General features: G+C 48.8%; 2 pseudogenes; both read right to left on the bottom strand.

Annotated features, from left to right (window-relative positions):
* Positions 1-335: 335 nt before the first annotated feature.
* Positions 336-5,292, bottom strand: LOC128595683 (leukocyte immunoglobulin-like receptor subfamily A member 4; annotated as a pseudogene).
* Positions 1,030-6,919, bottom strand: part of LOC128595681 (leukocyte immunoglobulin-like receptor subfamily A member 6) — an 84,439-nt pseudogene continuing 78,549 nt past the window's right edge.

Raw genomic sequence — 6,919 nt, 5'->3', positions numbered from 1 at the left:
CATTCCTGGGTTGGTGGGCATTTAGGCTGTTTCCACATTTTGGCAATTGTAAATTGAGCTGCAATAAACAGTCTAGTACAAGTGTCCTTATGATAAAAGGATTTTTTTCCCTTCTGGGTAGATGCCCAGTGATGGGATTGCAGGATCAAATGGGAGGTCTAGCTTGAGTGCTTTGAGGTTTCTCCAGACTTCCTTCCAAAAAGGTTGTACTAGTTTGCAGTCCTACCAGCAGTGCAAAAGTGTTCCTTTCTCTCCACATCCACGCCAGCATCTGCAGTTCTGAGATTTTGTGATGTGGGCCATTCTCAGTGGGGTTAGATGATATCTCAGGGTTGTTTCGATTTGCATTTCTCTAATATATAGAGATGATGAACATTTTTTCATGTGTTTGTTAGCCATTCGTCTGTCGTCTTTAGAGAAAGTTCTATTCATGTCTCTTGCCCATTGAGAAAAAAAAATTCTGTAGTAAGTTAATGCGAAATAAAATGAATATAGCCAAATCAATAGCTTTCTTATTTATGTATAACTCTCCCTTTGAAAATATAAAGGAACCAAAACCTCTTTTATAAGTGATTAAAGTAGTTGGATAATTCTTTACATTTGAAAAAATGTACACAATTTTATGAATAAAATTTCAAAAATACTTCTTAAATTCAGTAATGAGCCTCCATTTTAAATGTTAGGATAGGAAGTCTTGACATTAATAAGAAAATATTTTCCAAAGCAAATGTACAAATTAAATCAAGTCCCAGTGAAAACAGGATTAGAATTACTTATTTTGAAATCATATATCATATTACATATATACTAAATTATATATGTATCATATTATATATACACTAAATTATATATATCATATATATACTAAATTATATATAATACTATATCATATTATATATATAATAAATTATATATCATATATATAATACTATCTCATATTATATATATACTAAATTTTTTTCTTAAAATACCAGAAAAAGAGAAAACAACATTAGACAAGTGATCAGAAAAGGTGAGGAGTAGAAATGATTCCCACACAGGACATGCTGCACAGTGACCTCAAATGGCTTAGTGAGCAGGGGTGCATGCCCCTCCTTGCTCTCAGGTGTGTCCTGAGCAGATAGGGCACCAGATGAGCACAGGAGGGCCATGCCCAGTGGCACCCACAACCTTTGGGGCCCCTGTCTGAAGGAGTGTCCGCTGTGGGGATGACCCTCACCACTGTCAGATCCCACCAAGGCCTGCGCAGCTTCTAGTCCTGTCCTGACAGGACTCAGGGACCTCCCTGGGTGTGGGTTAGGGGCTCCATCCCAGGGGCTCTTAGAAACGAGAAATAAGAGCTGTTCAGGGGGCATCCTTCTGTCCTCTCTCCAAGTTGCCAGCCTGTCCTCCACCTCCCCTGCCCCAGATCATCCTGTCTCCTATCAGGCCTGGATGCCAAACTCTGCTGACCCAGCCCATCCTCCTCCTCCTCACCACACATCCTCCCAGACAGGGCAGGGGCCTGGGAGTCAGACAGAGCTGTGCAGTGTGTGGATTCAGTAAACAGGCAGATGTCATGTGAGGCATGAGAGATCGTGATCAGTGGGATTTTGTAAATCTTTCCTGTTTCATAATATTCTGGCTTCCTCTTAACTAGGCAGAGAGTTCAGATCTGATGGGTAAAAACCTCATGCACCTGCCCATGTCTCCTGCAGCTTTTTAACCCTGACAAGTCTCAGTTATGGCAGGAGCAGGACAGGCCCAGAGAGGGCTGGAGGCAGGATCAGGTATAGGGTGAGCTACATCCCAGATGTCCCAGCAGGTCAGAAAGAGAGATGTTTGGAGGTCACCCCCAAGCAGCTGCCCCTCATTCATATGTGGAACCCAGGGCAGGAGGGGATAAAGCTTTCTCAGAAGTTCCTGCTCCTGGGAGGTTGGGCAGAGGGAGGGTGATTGGTGGGATTACACCTGTGGTGCATTTCACAAGGATATATGTGAAACTTAGTGAATGCAGAATATGATTGTCTTAACATAGTAACTAAGAAAATGCCAGGAATGCTATGTTAACCAGTGTGATGAAAATGTGTCGAACTGTTTATAAAACCAGTGTATGGTGCCCCATGATCGTATTACTGTACACAGCTATGATCTAATACTACTAATAATAAAACAAAGAAGTTCCTGCTCCCAAGGGGAGGTGAAGCCAATACAGACTCTACCCCTCCTGGGCCCCTCACTCCTGACACCCAGACTAAGCACCTGCCCTGTGCCCTCCCTGCTCCTGGCTTCCTATTGAGTGGAGATGGCTCCTGGGGTCCTGTTCAGGGAGGGGACACACCTAATTCCTCCTCCCTTCAGGTCTGACCCCTCCTCTCTGCTTGGACCTCATACACCTCCCTCCCTTCTGATGCCCACAGAGGGTCACAGCTGCTCCATCCTCAGAGCCCCAGAAGCCACATGGGCCCCTTGCTAAAGTCCACCCTGCTCCCTGTTCCTTTGGGGAGCAGACCCCGACCTCAATATTGGGAATAGGATTGAAATGAGTCTGGAAGTTTCTGTGGGATCAGGATAACAGCTTCCATCTCTCATGGGGTCAGGACCTGGTTTTGAGGGACTAGGACACCTAGAGGTTCTGATTCTGAGATAAAGACATCAGCAGGTAGGTGAGTGGGGGCCTCTGTCTTCTACCCTCAGTCTTGTCACTTTGCTCTGAGGTTCACCCACATCTCATCCCACTTTTCCTGCCCTGCACCCTGACTGAGACTTTAGGGGAAAGTGTCCAGGGATGGGAGTTCTCCTCTGTTTCCTCCTATCTCGGCTGGACCCTCCCCTGCGACCTACCCCCTTCACCCCCTCATTCCTCAATGTCCCAGAGCTCTCCTGGGGCAGGGCCCTGAGCTGACCCTTTGATCTCAGAGAGGGCAGGGGCAGGAGTCCTCACCTGAGACCATGAACTCCACGGGTTCACTGGGCAGTGACAACAGGTAAGGAGAAGGGCTGTGTGGGCTCACAGAACTCAAGGAGAATTCAGCCAGGAACTGCCCAGATCTAGACTTTGATCTGAGATGCAGGGGACAATTTCCTGCTCCCTCCTTGGCCAGAAAGAAAGTGTCTGTCGGGCTCCATGACTGGCACGCAAAGGTCACGTCCTCTCCTGAGGCCACTGTGGGGCCCAGCTGCACGGAGATGAAGGGTCTGTAAAAGAGCTGTCCTAGAGAAAGTGGAAGGAGGGGTGAGGGTGGCCCCCTAACTTTGTCTGAGGTGACACCTCCCTGGGCCTCTCTCTGAACACCTTCAGTGTCCCTATCTCTGTGTCTGAGTCTCCTTCTCCCCACTTACCTCTGTGTCTCTCCCCCTCCCCCTCCCTGAGACCCCCACCTCTTTCTCCTGCCCCTTTCTCCTCCCCCCCAAAAGGACTGTGCAGTATCTGGGTCCCTGACAACCCACTAGGCTCCTCACCTGAGATCAGGATGTCCAGGGGGTCACTGGGGGCTGACCACTCAGAGGAGAGGTTGTATCCACCGTAGCATCTGTACTGACTCCCGTGGGATCCCCTCACAGGGCCCAGGGGGAAGTTGGCCTGAGAGAGTCCAGCCTGGGGCTGCCATCCAGGGAGCTCGGTGAGGACACGTCACTCATCCTGGGACAGAGTGAATCTGTCATAGCCGACATCAGAGCAACACTGGAGGGTCAGGTTCTGTCCAGGGGCCATGACATGGCCCTGCAGGGTGAGGAGGGAGGGCTTCCTAGACACACCTAGGGGGGAAGAACAGGCCGTGAGCTGCAGGGTCTGGCCCTTGCCAACTTCTCAGTGTCCTGTCCTGTCCCTGCAGGTCTCACCGTCTCTCTCTTGGGGTCTCTGGCTCCAGAGTCCTTGATCCCTCACCCTACACTACCATCCTGGGGTTCCTGAAAGCAAGACTCACTATGACATATTTTGGGTTTCAAAACATGAATAGCATGTTATGAAACCTCCTCACCTGAGACCAGGAGCTCCAGGGGGTCACTGGGTTCTGACCACACCTGGGAGTTGTTCCTGTAATAGCCATAGCATCTGAACATCCACCTGTGCCCAGGGATCACGGGGCCCACAGAAAACAGGGCCTGGAACTTCCCATTGGAGGGAGGCTGTGAGTCCAGTGTCCAGGAAAGCTTTTGTCTTCTTCCTTGGTCAAAGTAAACCTGGCAAATCCCACCTGTGACCCACACTGGAGGGTCATATTTCCCCCTGAGGTCACCACAGGGCTCTTCAGGGATGAGAGGGTGGGTTTGCTGTAAACTCCTAGGACAGGAGGAGGCAGCAGTGTTAAATGGGGATCACACCTCCCACATCATCCTCGGGTTGGACTATGAGAGGGAGACACCCCTGAGAGTAGACCCATTCCTGAGGGCAAAGCTTGAAGCTGGGAGCCCCAGGTGTCCTCTTACCTGTCACCACGAGCTCCAGGGTGTCACTATGGTCTGACCATCCAGCAGGGCTGCGATAGTAACAGCGATATCCCATTGCATAGTGCTCTGTCATATACTGGATATTGAACTTGGCCTTGTTCCCAGGTTCCAGTGTTTATTTCTGTCCCAGAAGCTTCCCTGTTTTTCCAGTTGGTATTCCTGGGCATCCAATGTCTCTGACACCAGATGGTCACAGGGCTTCCCCAGGTTATCACAGAGTCTGGTTCAGCCCAGATGGTGGGTCTGGGGAGGGTTCCTGTTAGGAAATCAGAAGCTGGGTCCCCAGTCACCTCCCACCCCACTGATCCCAGTTCTGAGCCCGACTCTCCAGATGTCCCCCCCAATCAGCTCAGGGCTCCTGTTCCCCATTCTCAGCTGCCCAGGGGTGTCTTCTTGTCCCCACTGAGGAGAAGTGACTTGGGACATCTGGGGACAGACTCACCTGCCTGTACATGGGTCCTGGGCCCAAGACTCATCCCTGAAAGAGAGTTCTCAGTGAGAGATTTGTCACCCGAAGGGTGAGCATATCCTCCCCCCCACCGCCCACCTCCCCAGGAGCCTCCTGAGTCCCTGGGGTCTCCTGATAGAGCAGGGCCTGGCTGTGGGTGGGTCTCTCCCTCCCGGAATAGGGTCTCCTCTGTCTGTCCCCACATCTCACCAAAGCAGAGCAGGGTTATGAGGGTGGGGGTCATGGAGTCTCCCACCACTTGTGCCAGCTGTGCAGATGGAGGAGACCAAGGTGCCTTCAGGACACACAGACACACAGGATGTGGCTAGTTGTACTCTGGGGCCTTTCTGACATGGTGCTGTCACATCTGAACCCCCACAGCAAGGGGAACTCAACCCTTCCCAGGAGCGTGGTTTTCATTTCCTCAGGGTGAGGGCTGGGGTGAGCACCAGGCTCTCTGCAGACACTTAACAGAAAGAGGGTCTCCCTGACTCACAGCCACCATCTGCCTCATGTGTCCTTAACTCACTGAGGGCCAGGATACAGCAGCAAATGGACTTTGTAGCTTCTGTATCAGTCCCTCATAGGTGAAAGTGAGCAGGGCCTCTCCCAGCTCAGAGCCTCTGTGGGTCTCCTCCCTCCTTCAGCCCATCCTTCCGCACAATGTGGTGGAGTCCTCACCATGATCAGTCATCCCACCCGCACTGGAGATGCTTCAGCGAAGGGGCAGATTCATGTCCTCAGCTGACTCAGACCAGCAGAGACCCATGAACATGTGACAGTGCAGCTCACAGTGTGGCCAGGAGCACAAAGGGCACACACAGAATAAGAGAAGAAAATACACCCCTTTCTTTCCCCTGGAAGGTGGATTTTCTTTGTAGCCGGCAGTCCTGTTCTTCTACTTCCTGTTTCATTTTGCAATAGCTTCAAGCTCCACCTCCCTGTGGACAAGAGTCTTAGTCTCCTATGTACTTAGGGTCCACTGTTCCTTTGTGCCTCCCTCTGCATCTCAGTCTGTGTCCAAGGCTTTTTGGGAACAATTGCTTATTTGAATATCTGATTGAAGGTTTTGGATGGGGAATTGATATTTATTTCAGTCATGAACAGTATCATGAGTGACTTTGGGCATTAATGTCCCATCTCCAAGCCTTGGTCTTTGTAGCCTGTTGCTATAAACCCCATACCTTATGGGGGTCAGGGGTGACTGGAAGATGGAAGGGGCCCATTCATAGTTATTTACAGACCAGTTTAAGACATGATAGGTTGGGGCTGAAGAGGATCCTGGCATCTGGCTCCATGGTCAAGGGGGAGGATCGACACACCCACTCTGTTCTTAACATTGAGTAATGGGGCTTAGCAGATTTCTGAAACTTGTAGCCCTGGCCTCATACAGAAAAAGTTAAATGAAAAATTTCTGAGTTCGTCTCTTGGTTCTCTATTCTGTTACATACATTTACCTCTCTATTTTTGTGCCAATACCATGCTGTTTTGATCACTATAGATTTATAGTATAGTTTGAAGTCTGGTAGCATGATTCTTCCTGATTTGTTTTTATTTCTGAATAATGTCTTGGCTATTCGAGGTTTTTGTACTCAGTACTATTATGAATGCAATCTACAATCACTCACACTTTCATATGAAGAATAGCTCACAACTATGGCCCAGGATGAAGGAGGGAGGGGGAGAAGGGAAGGGAGGGGGGATTTCAGGGGCGGCAGGGTTTATGGTGGGATCAGACCTATGGTGCATAATGCAAGGGTACTTTTTGGATTTATTAAGTATAGAGTATAAATGTCTTAACACAATAATTAAGTAAAGAAGATGAGGTTTATATTAACCAGTGTGATGTAAACACTCCTAATTCTATATGAAATCAGCACATTGTACCCCATACATGCATTAATGTATACATGATCTATGTGTTTATGATTTAATAATAAATAAATAAATAAACTAAGGAAATACACACACACACACATATATATATATATATATATATAAAACTCCAAACACAGGATCATGGTGGCCACAGCCTCAGGT

Source organism: Nycticebus coucang, chromosome 10 (assembly GCF_027406575.1).
Source record: "Nycticebus coucang isolate mNycCou1 chromosome 10, mNycCou1.pri, whole genome shotgun sequence".
Classification (NCBI taxonomy): Eukaryota; Metazoa; Chordata; class Mammalia; order Primates; family Lorisidae; genus Nycticebus; species Nycticebus coucang.
The sequence above is the reverse complement of the archived record's forward strand: the minus strand, read 5'-3'. Positions and strand labels throughout refer to the sequence as shown.